Raw genomic sequence first — 12,698 nt, 5'->3', positions numbered from 1 at the left:
GCTTCTGGATGGGCTGGGCATTTGCCGCAGTGCCTGGTGGTACTTGTATTCCTGCCCTTAATCTTTATCGCGTATTGCGTCTTTTTTCCCGGGTCCTCAGCTGCAGTCGAAAAGCAGTTGTCTGGAATCCCCTCGCCAGCCAGGCGGCGTCGCGGTGATGGAGCAGGGAACGGATGTATAGCCATACTCCCAACAACCTGTATGCTTGCCGTTTGTCGACTCCTCCCTGGTCGTCGCTTGGCGGTGCTTAGCGTTTGCAGTTTCTGCTGCGAGGCTCCCTTTCCCATCAAGGTGCTCATGCACTCTTCCATGGCGGGTGCGGCAACGAATGGTGATGGGACCATTCTATGTATGAAGGCTCGCGTGTAAAAAACACAAGCCACACTCGCAGGGATTCCGGTCAAAAGCTTATTCTTCCAACAGCATGCTAGTATAGCTTGGAGACACAGGAAAAAGTTAATTAATTGTCCTGATTCGTCTTGTATATCCTGACGCGTTTCGAAGGCTCCTGCCTTCTTCAGAGGACGACGAACTGATTACAGGAAGATGGCAGGATACACCTTTCTTTAAATTTGAAGACACGCCTCTGGATGGGCTGGGCATTTGCCGCAGTGTCTTGTGGTACTTGTATTCCTGCCCTTAATCTTTATCGCGTATTGCGTCTTTTTTCCCGGGTCCTCAGCTGCAGTCAAAAAGCAGTTATCTGGAATCCCCTCGCCAGCCAGGCGGCGTCGCAGTGATAGAGCAGGGGACGGATGTATATCCATACTCCCAACAACCTGTATGCTTGCCGTTTGTCGACTCCTCCCAGATCGTCGCTTGGCGGTGCTTAGCGTTTGCAGTTTCTGCTGCGAGGCTTCCTTTCCCATCAAGGCGCTCATGCACTCTTCCATGGCGGGTGCGGCAACGAATGGTGATGGGACCATTCTATGTATGAAGGCTCGCGTGTAAAAAACACAAGCCACACTCGCAGGGATTCCGGTCAAAAGCTTATTCTCCCAACAGCATGCTAGTATAGCTTGGAGACACAGGAAAAAGTTAATTAATTGTCCTGATTCTTCTTGTATATCCTGACGCGTTTCGAAGGCTCCTGCCTTCTTCAGAGGACGACGAACTGATTACAGGAAGATGGCAGGATACACCTTTCTTTAAATTTGAAGATACGCCTCTGGATGGGCTGGGCATTTGCCGCAGTGTCTCCTGGTACTTGTATTCCTACCCTTAATCTTTATCGCGTATTGCGTCTTTTTTCCCGGGTCCTCAGCTTCAGTCGAAAAGCAGTTGTCTGGAATCCCCTCGCCAGCCAGGCGGTGTCGCGGTGATGGAGCAGGGGACGGATGTATATCCATACTCCCAAGAACCTGTATGCTTGCCGTTTGTCGACTCCTCCCAGGTCGTCGCTTGGCGGTGCTTAGCGTTTGCAGTTTCTGCTGCGAGGCTCCCTTTCCCACCAAGGCGCTCATGCACTCTTCCATGGCGGGTGCGGCAACGAATGGTGATGGGACCATTCTATGTATGAAGGCTCGCGTGTAAAAAACACAAGCCACAATCGCAGGGATTCCGGTCAAAAGCTTATTCTCCCAACAGCATGCTAGTATAGCTTGGAGACACAGGAAAAAGTTAATTAATTGTCCTGATTCGTCCTGTATATCCTGACGCGTTTGGAAGGCTCCTGCCTTCTTCTTCAGAGGACGACGAACTGATTACAGGAAGATGGCAGGATACACCTTTCTTTAAATTTGAAGACACGCCTCTGGATGGGCTGGGCATTTCCCGCAGTGCCTGGTGGTACTTGTATTCCTGCCCTTAATCTTTATCGCGTATTGCGTCTTTTTTCCCGGGTCCTCAGCTGCAGTCGAAAAGCAGTTGTCTGGAATCCCCTCGCCAGCCAGGCGGCGTCGCGGTGATGAAGCAGGGGACGGATGTATATCCATACTCCCAACAACCTGTATGCTTGCCGTTTGTCGACTCCTCCCAGGTCGTCGCTTTGCGGTGTTTAGCGTTTGCAGTTTCTGCTGCGAGGCTCCCTTTCCCATCAAGGCGCTCATGCACTCTTCCATGGCGGGTGCGGCAACAAATGGTGATGGGACCATTCTTTGTATGAAGGCTCGCGGGTGAAAAACACAAGCCACACTCGCAGGGATTCCGGTCAGACGCCTTGCGTTTCAAGGTTGCTGTACACAGAGCACTGGAACTAATAAAAGTCAGCTGCAGTTTATCCCGGAGATGTCTCGCTCTTTTGTCCTTACCTGGAGAAAGACTAGCTGTCGTGTTTTGCCAGCTTGCAGGTGCTGGCTTTAGCGAGACGCCCTCTCGTTCTGGCAGTATCGTGGGACACCTGCAACCCTTGGTTGAAGTATTGTCTACACCGCGATATCCCCCCGACGCTCTACATTTCCAAACGGAGGTTACCGGCACAAGGGGAGAGAGGAGGCAAAGCTTTTACCTGAAAAGGGAGACTGGAACTGACTTACACCCCTCAAAGGAACTGCGAAGGAGTGGGGCCCACCATCCAACCTGGTTTGGGGCTTCACCTGTTGCCTGAGAGACCCTATCACTGTATAGGCACTCATGGAGGACTCCAACTCCCAAGATGCAGCAGCCGGGGGGTGGAGAGCGAGATGTCCTGCAACCCCTTAGGTGGAGGAGGGGCAAGTAACCACCTGACTGGGCGTGGCCACAATATCAGCTTAAACATCAGCAGATCCCAAGGACATTGTTTTAACTTTGAAACGGGCACTGAGGAAGCTATTTATGCGAAACGCGTCTGCCTTGCGTTTCAAGGTTGTGGTACACAGAGCGCTGGAACTAATAAAAGTCAGCTGCAGTTTATCCCGGAGATGTCTCACTCTTTTGTCCTTACCTGGAGAAAAACTAGCTGTCGTGTTTTGCCAGCTTGCAGGTGCTGGCTTTAGCGAGACGCCCTCTCGTTCTGGCAGTATCGTGGGACACCTGCAACCCTTGGTTGAAAATATATATATATATATATATATATATATATATATATATATATATATATATATATATATATATATACTAATATAATAAAGAGAGAGCCCAAACCTTTGAGGCGGGTAATCTCAGGAACCACAGCACCAATCACAACACCCAATACAGCATTGGAAAGGGCAGTTGCAGCAGAAGGACGTAGGCTATGCAGACGCCCACCATATACATTTAAAAGGTAAAAGAACCATGCCAGCAAAGTAGTCCCTTGTGGGCGTGTCTGCGTTGTGATGTGGGCGTGTGCTGGGGGCATGACAAACGCTGGGGGCATGTGGTACGTTCTGCCCTTAATGCCATGTCTAATATCGTGTGCTGGGAGTGTGTGCTGGGGGCGTGGGCGTGTGCGGGGCGCGGGATTATGGAAGCAAAAGCGAGCGTTGTGCCCGATATTTCCTTGTTTTTTCTTCCCACGTTCTGTACATTCCAGCTCCGGGTGTCCACCCTGCTCCCTTTAAATACCCTTGCACCCCATAATCAGAACCCACCCTTACTCCTTAAATACCCCAACACCCTTAAACACTAACCCATCTTAACCCTATACATTTGTAAATGTATTCAATGTATACACCCCAAACATGGAGCAGTAGAACACATTTTACAAATGTGTTGGATTAAATAAAGCAACTTCAATTTACATCACATAACCAATCACAAAGCAACAGAAAACATTATTCGGACTGATTTGTGTTAATCGGCTTGTGGAAGACCATCATTCTTCTGTACAGATCACTGGGGGGGGGGGAGGGGGGTGCTTTAATAGTCAGGTCCTTCCTTCTTCAGTTTCTTGTAGTCTATGGTCTCAGAGTAAAACTTGTACTGGTAGTTGGGGCTGTTTTTGCTCCAAGGTTCTGGGTATTCTTCCTGTCCCAGGAGACGTCAGGGCTTCTCATCGTCACACAAAGTGCATACATAACTGAACCAACAGCTCTGAGTCCAACAAAGGCAAACAGAGGGATCAAGCTCGGATGCTTCTTAGCATGGTTCAGCATGGTAGGAAACATGGTGGAGGCTGTCCTCTGTCATCTTAACCCTATAAATATACCCTGTACCCCAAAACCCAAACCTACCCCTAAACCCTAAAAATACCCCTGTACCCCAAAACCCAAACCTAGCCCTGAACGCTAAAATAACCCTGTACCCCAAAACCCAAACCTAGCCCTGAACCTAAAAAATACCCCTGTACCCCAAAACCCAAACCTAGCCCTGAACCTTGAAAATACCCCAGTACCCCAAAACCCATAGCTATCCCTAAACCCTAAAACTACCCCTGTACCCCATAACCCAAAACTATATCTGAACCCTTAAAATACCCTAACACCCCAAAACATATACCTCAGTACCCCAAAACATATACCCCAATACCCATACTTACCTTATCCAAACATTTAACAAAAACATGCTTTTACCATTCATGCATTTACAACAAATTTCGTTGTAAATGTATGCGTGGTAAAAGCATATAAAATGTAATGCCATACGTTATAATGGCATTGCGGAGTCATGGTACTTTCGTAATGAAAGTATGCGGAGAGATGGTATGCAGAAAGAAAGTTGCGGAATAATGGGTGTTCACCCTCCCCCGGTAAGTACATTGGTGGCACGGCGGCCCACTTCTCCAGCAACATACTCATATTTTTTCACCACCAATTTTAAAAACGCACAGGTCTCTCTCATTGATGGCCAGCACCGACATACACTTTTAGACACACCTCCCGCCACAAGTTCTAGAATTGCGAACTTTAGAGCTGGGGAGCTAAGTTCGAATCTCGGCATCAGCTCAACATCCTGTGATTCCAGGCAAATCGCTTTGCCTCCCCGTGGCTACCACAAATCGATGTGTTCTGTAATGTAAATTGTGCTCATGCCATGTTGTCGAGTTTGCGCTATATAATATTGCAAGGAAAAATAAAGTAGGGAAACTCGAGTTCACACACTACTGAACGCGCACTCTTAAGTGCATCAGAAGTGCACTGTGAATTGGAGCGTTTCACAGGCCTGTCACAGATAAAAAAAATGCTATCAAAACGAAATCCTACAAAACAATATATATATATATCACAACAACTTTTTTCCCGAAGGGGAAAAAACAACGGGTCGCACAACCAGCTTGGATTTAAACAGCAATCCTTTTTATTTATTTCTTTCAAAGGGCAACAGGCGCATTAGATCTACGCGTTTCGGTGGAGTGACACCGAAACGCGTAGATCTAATGCGTCTGTTGCCCTTTGAAAGAAAGAAATAAAAAGGATTGCTGTTTAAATCCAAGCTGGTTGTGCGACCCGTTGTTTTTTCCCCTTCGGGAAAAAAGTTGTTGTGATTATTAGCGGCTTGGTTCTGCCGCAGGATACCGCACATGCGAGAGCGCTGCAAAAAACTCCCGCGAAGGAACCGCTCTGGAGGTGATATATATATATATATATATATATATATATATATTTCACACGAGAAAATTAATTCCAGCACTCCGTTAGTTTTAAGTTTTAGGGTTTATTTCAGTGCTCAAGTACAAGCCTACGCGTTTCGAACCTAATGGTTCCTTCTCACGGCGGCATAAACAGTTGTCCTACTTCACTTTCAGTATTTAAGTGATTGTAGTTACTTAGTGCATTATGGGATATGTAGTTTTTTTACTTACATTTCAAATATAGTAAATTATACATTTGTTCATGAAATTCAAACACAAGCATCTTGAATGTCTCAATTAAGGCTGAGTGCCCTAGATGTAATTAAAGTCCCAAAATTTGCACTTATTGGCAACCAGGCAGTGTTCAGATCTGCACCTTTTGTGAACAACGCATGTTCCAATTTACAAGAATTGACATGTTTTTTGTACTATCATGTGTGCAGAGTTATTTCGTCACTCGGGCTGAGTGCCCTTGCCACTGCCACTATAAGGTCGCCATGAACAAAACTAACATCAAATGTCAGCCAAGAAAAGAATATATAACATTAAGGTAATGATTGCTGTGTTATATGCAATTCTGGAGTCTGTCAATTGATTGCATATCTCTAACAGTGACACAATTTATACTGATACATAATCATTTGCAGTATATAGGAGGTGTCAAGAAATGTTTTTACAGGTGGAAATGAAGCTCCTCATCCCCGTTCAGGCCTGTCGGGATCTTAGTCCTGAACCTCATAATTAGTTTGGATTCCATTCTGCGTAGTTTTTGTTTTCTGTTTCCTCCACGTTCATGTTGTGGGATGGTTGCAAGACCAAAAAATTGCACATCTAGCCATGATTTGTTGGCGTGGCTTGCTATGTGTTTGGCCATTGCATATGTTGAGTCCCCATTTTGTATCGCACGAATGTGCTCCAGGATGCGCTTCTTTAGCAGGCATGTAGTACTACCTACATATCTCTTTCCACAATAGCATTGCAGCATATATATCACAAAGCTGGTTTCACAGGTTATGTTTTCCCTTATTGTGAATACTTTGCCCGCTGGGTCTGTTACAGTCTTGACATTTTTTCCTATTTTGCAAGCTTTACAGTTTTTGCATCTTACAAATCCTTTATTTTTGTCTGATAGCCAGTTGTTGGTTTTTTTAGAGTTTTCAAAATGGCTATGCACCAAATGATCGGAAAGGTTCAGTGCTCTCCTATAAGTTACTAGAGGTCTTTCTCCAATGTTTTTGCCTATGTCTGGGTCTTTTTGAATTAAATGCCAATATTTTTTCAAGATTGTCTGTATCCTATAGCTTTCTTTACTGTATGTGACAATCATCCTTGGCAGTTCGTCATCTTTGTCTCTATCCTGTTTGGTGAATTTTTTCGTGGGTAGTAGGGTTTCAGCTCTGGTTTTCTTTCTGGCTTTTTCTTCACCTTTTTTGATATCTTGATATTTGTATCCTCGTTGTGAAAATCTTACTGTAGTTTCCCTGAAGTTTTTTTCTTTTTCTGTTTCCTCCGAACAATTTCTTCGCATTCTTAACAGTTCTCCATATGGAATGCTTTCTTTCAATTTTCGAGGATGGAAGCTGCGTCCGTGCAATAGGCTGTTTGTTGCTGTTTCCTTCCTGTGAGTTGTTGTCTGGATTTGATTATTGTTAACATATACTTTTGTGTCCAGGAACACAACTTCCTTATTGCTGATGGTATGTGTGAACCGCAGGCCTACAGTATTATTATTCAATTCATCGAAAAAATCTTGGAATTCTGACCTGGTTCCCTTCCATAATAGGAAAAGGTCGTCGATGAAGCGTAGCCATAATGCTACCTGTGCCATGTACTGGTCGTTTTCTTCTCTCCAAGCCACGCTCCTCTCCCACCACCCCATCATGAGATTCGCATAGCTTGGAGAGAAGGAAACTCCCATGGCTGTACCACACTTCTGCCTGTATACCTTTTTGTTGAAGAGGAATACATTGTTATAGAGGCAAAGTCTGATCATTTCGATCAGCATTTTGGAGTGTTCTCGTTCTTTTATTGGGCACTGCTGCAAGAAGTACTGTATCGCTTTCACGCCTGTCTCGTGCTCTATTGACGTGTATAACGAGACGACGTCTATTGTCACTAGTAGGTAATTGGACTGCCATTCAGTGTTCATCAAAATACGCATGAAATCCCCCGTGTCTCTGATATACGAGCTCAAAGTCGGAACTATGGGGGCCAAAAAATAATCAACAAAGATTGACACATGTTCATACAGGCTGCCACAACTGGAAATTATGGGTCTTCCGGGAGGTTTTTCTAAAGTCTTATGAACTTTGGGGAGGAAATATATTGTGGGGGTGATTGGATGTTCCACCATCAGAAATTTTCTTTCCTCCTCTGAAATAAGTCCATTGTGACGAAATAACTCTGCACACATGATAGTACAAAAAACATGTCAATTCTTGTAAATTGGAACATGCGTTGTTCACAAAAGGTGCAGATCTGAACACTGCCTGGTTGCCAATAAGTGCAAATTTTGGGACTTTAATTACATCTAGGGCACTCAGCCTTAATTGAGACATTCAAGATGCTTGTGTTTGAATTTCATGAACAAATGTATAATTTACTATATTTGAAATGTAAGTAAAAAAACTACATATCCCATAATGCACTAAGTAACTACAATCACTTAAATACTGAAAGTGAAGTAGGACAACTGTTTATGCCGCCGTGAGAAGGAACCATTAGGTTCGAAACGCGTAGGCTTGTACTTGAGCACTGAAATAAACCCTAAAACTTAAAACTAACGGAGTGCTGGAATTAATTTTCTCGTGTGAAATACAAACACGGAGCCCTGTCCTGGCTTCGACTCCAGCACCAACCAGCTAAGCGCTCCCTCTGCGACAGGACAAATTGTGTTGAGTGTTTATCAACAGAGGAGAGCCCGACATGTAACCAGCCCATCTCCCTTCGTGACAAGCGGAAACCCGGCGAAACCCGCCTGACCCGTGAAAACAACGAATAAAGCGGTGTCGAGCGAAAGGGCTTCCTGACCGAAGAAGAGGAAGAAGAGAGATCGTGAAGCCGGAAAAATTTCCTCCCACCGACTGGTAGAGCGCCGGAGTGCCGAGTCGGAGGACGCGGACACGACCGGGAGTCTCCCAGGTAAGCGAGCGTTTGTGTGTGGGAGTGAAACGCGGCGAAAGCACATGTCGAGGTGCGGCCGAATCTACCAATGACTCTAAGTAAAGAGATTTGAAGTGACAGTAGCGATACATTATCGTTTTTACTGAGGTCGCGTTAGTGAGAATACAGTGCAGTACCAAAAGGTTCCCAGCAGAGGGAAGACTTTGTTAAACAATAGTAATTGGAGCAAACAACAGCAGTTCCTACGCTACAAACTACACCAAAACACAGCCAAGTGTGAAAAAATTGAATCAGATATAACAATTGGAAAACAATCAGTAATTCATCATGGAGGAGCGCGTAGCAAAAAGAGCAACAGCAGCAGAGAGTCTGTTTGAAAAAGGAAAAGACAGACCAGAACGCAGGGAAGAAGCCGGCAAAGAACAACAACCAACAGTAACCTCTGGAAAACAACTGTTTGCACAATTAGAAAAACTAATGCGCAAGGAAATTTCCAGATCTTGGGAAATAATCACTCTGGAAAAGTATATAGAATACAAGATGGTTCCGAGAGGCTTGAGAATTTTCACACTTCCCAATCACCCTGACACCAAACCAGAGATGCTTGAAGAATGGGGCATTAACAACATGGGTTGCTCGCGCAACATGATGCTAATTATAATAAAATACGCTAGGAAAGATGTGGAAGAATTTCATGACAAGATAAGGGATATAGAAAACCAAATTACAGCCATCAAGGAAGATGAGAGCACCCTTAAAAAATTACGCAGTGACATGGAAAAAAATCTAGACAAACACGAGGAAGAAGTCAAACTGAGAAAGCAAAGAAAGTTCCGCAGGGACGAGGATGACTATGAATTTGGTACCATCCTGACGTTTGCGAAGAAATTTGACATCCTCAAACAACACTGGAAACCAGTGGCAGATCCCACAACCTCTGGAAGTGAGCCATAATCTGAAGTCAGTGATGGCGAACAACGACCCAGCAGAAACATGAGAAGGTTCACTTTTTTAGAGGAACTAACCCTGACTTATCAGGAACAACAAGCTCCGAAAGGAAAATCAAGAAACAGAAATTATCAAACATCCAGACCAATGGGGAGAGGAACATTCCCATCAAGAGGACAAAACGCAAAACAAGGAGAGGACGAAACAAAATCAAGCGGGTACAACCTGCGGAATCGCAAACAAACCAAAAAATAAGAGTAAAACAGCCTTGCGATAAAACACCACCAAATCTGATTATAAACTTGTCCAACTATAAACCAAATCAAGCGGAAACAACTCTCTTGAATAAGGGTCTATCGTTCTGTCCTGAATCACATCAAGACATTGTGGATACGAAAATTGATCTGTACAAATATGTGAGGAAGTTGAAACTCAGGAAACATTTTACCAAGCATCCTCAACCGAGCAAAGAACCGGCACAACAAGAGGTCCAACCCACAGATGAAACAAGTGGGGAACTGATTATAGGTGAAATTCCATGTCTACGCACTGCATATGAACTGACTCATGACATCACATCATCCCAAATCACGGACACGCAACTACTAATTGAAATGGACACCACAACTAACAAAAGAAGATCGACCGGACTTAAGAATAAATCCAAATTTTGTCCAATCATGAACCCAGGCAACAAGATAGACACATTCTATGAATTGGTATTGGATGATTTGGATAAAATGAAATCGATCTCATCAAAAGGAAAAGAAAACCTCAGTAAACAAGAACGGCTAGCCATAACAACTTTGAAAAATAACCCAACTATAGAAATCAAACCAGCCGACAAAGGCGGAAACATAGTGATAATGAACAAAACAGATTATATCGAAGAAGCTATGCGCCAGCTGAAGGATCCCAAAAACTATGAATGTCTATCCAAGGACCCAACATTGACCTATAAAATAGAACTGGGAACCAAACTGAATGAATGGAAGGACAATGGACTTATTTCAGAGGAGGAAAGAAAATTTCTGATGGTGGAACATCCAATCACCCCCACAATATATTTCCTCCCCAAAGTTCATAAGACTTTAGAAAAACCTCCCGGAAGACCCATAATTTCCAGTTGTGGCAGCCTGTATGAACATGTGTCAATCTTTGTTGATTATTTTTTGGCCCCCATAGTTCCGACTTTGAGCTCGTATATCAGAGACACGGGGGATTTCATGCGTATTTTGATGAACACTGAATGGCAGTCCAATTACCTACTAGTGACAATAGACGTCGTCTCGTTATACACGTCAATAGAGCACGAGACAGGCGTGAAAGCGATACAGTACTTCTTGCAGCAGTGCCCAATAAAAGAACGAGAACACTCCAAAATGCTGATCGAAATGATCAGACTTTGCCTCTATAACAATGTATTCCTCTTCAACAAAAAGGTATACAGGCAGAAGTGTGGTACAGCCATGGGAGTTTCCTTCTCTCCAAGCTATGCGAATCTCATGATGGGGTGGTGGGAGAGGAGCGTGGCTTGGAGAGAAGAAAACGACCAGTACATGGCACAGGTAGCATTATGGCTACGCTTCATCGACGACCTTTTCCTATTATGGAAGGGAACCAGGTCAGAATTCCAAGATTTTTTCGATGAATTGAATAATAATACTGTAGGCCTGCGGTTCACACATACCATCAGCAATAAGGAAGTTGTGTTCCTGGACACAAAAGTATATGTTAACAATAATCAAATCCAGACAACAACTCACAGGAAGGAAACAGCAACAAACAGCCTATTGCACGGACGCAGCTTCCATCCTCGAAAATTGAAAGAAAGCATTCCATATGGAGAACTGTTAAGAATGCGAAGAAATTGTTCGGAGGAAACAGAAAAAGAAAAAAACTTCAGGGAAACTACAGTAAGATTTTCACAACGAGGATACAAATATCAAGATATCAAAAAAGGTGAAGAAAAAGCCAGAAAGAAAACCAGAGCTGAAACCCTACTACCCACGAAAAAATTCACCAAACAGGATAGAGACAAAGATGACGAACTGCCAAGGATGATTGTCACATACAGTAAAGAAAGCTATAGGATACAGACAATCTTGAAAAAATATTGGCATTTAATTCAAAAAGACCCAGACATAGGCAAAAACATTGGAGAAAGACCTCTAGTAACTTATAGGAGAGCACTGAACCTTTCCGATCATTTGGTGCATAGCCATTTTGAAAACTCTAAAAAAACCAACAACTGGCTATCAGACAAAAATAAAGGATTTGTAAGATGCAAAAACTGTAAAGCTTGCAAAATAGGAAAAAATGTCAAGACTGTAACAGACCCAGCGGGCAAAGTATTCACAATAAGGGAAAACATAACCTGTGAAACCAGCTTTGTGATATATATGCTGCAATGCTATTGTGGAAAGAGATATGTAGGTAGTACTACATGCCTGCTAAAGAAGCGCATCCTGGAGCACATTCGTGCGATACAAAATGGGGACTCAACATATGCAATGGCCAAACACATAGCAAGCCACGCCAACAAATCATGGCTAGATGTGCAATTTTTTGGTCTTGCAACCATCCCACAACATGAACGTGGAGGAAACAGAAAACAAAAACTACGCAGAATGGAATCCAAACTAATTATGAGGTTCAGGACTAAGATCCCGACAGGCCTGAACGGGGATGAGGAGCTTCATTTCCACCTGTAAAAACATTTCTTGACACCTCCTATATACTGCAAATGATTATGTATCAGTATAAATTGTGTCACTGTTAGAGATATGCAATCAATTGACAGACTCCAGAATTGCATATAACACAGCAATCATTACCTTAATGTTATATATTCTTTTCTTGGCTGACATTTGATGTTAGTTTTGTTCATGGCGACCTTATAGTGGCAGTGGCAAGGGCACTCAGCCCGAGTGACGAAATAACTCTGCACACATGATAGTACAAAAAACATGTCAATTCTTGTAAATTGGAACATGCGTTGTTCACAAAAGGTGCAGATCTGAACACTGCCTGGTTGCCAATAAGTGCAAATTTTGGGACTTTAATTACATCTAGGGCACTCAGCCTTAATTGAGACATTCAAGATGCTTGTGTTTGAATTTCATGAACAAATGTATAATTTACTATATTTGAAATGTAAGTAAAAAAACTACATATCCCATAATGCACTAAGTAACTACAATCACTTAAATACTGA

At 43.6% G+C, this 12,698-nt stretch overlaps 1 protein-coding gene and 1 pseudogene across 1 annotated transcript in view; one reads left to right on the top strand and one right to left on the bottom strand.

Moving 5' to 3' along the window:
* Positions 1–12,698, top strand: part of LOC147725653 (matrix metalloproteinase-21-like) — a 547,740-nt gene that overhangs the window by 54,700 nt on the left and 480,342 nt on the right. The window lies entirely within an intron of this gene.
* On the bottom strand, positions 3,568–4,014 carry LOC147725654 (cytochrome c oxidase subunit FA4 pseudogene; annotated as a pseudogene).

Source organism: Lissotriton vulgaris, chromosome 3_2 (assembly GCF_964263255.1).
Source record: "Lissotriton vulgaris chromosome 3_2, aLisVul1.2, whole genome shotgun sequence".
In the NCBI taxonomy this organism is placed as follows: domain Eukaryota; kingdom Metazoa; phylum Chordata; class Amphibia; order Caudata; family Salamandridae; genus Lissotriton; species Lissotriton vulgaris.
The sequence above is the reverse complement of the archived record's forward strand: the minus strand, read 5'-3'. Positions and strand labels throughout refer to the sequence as shown.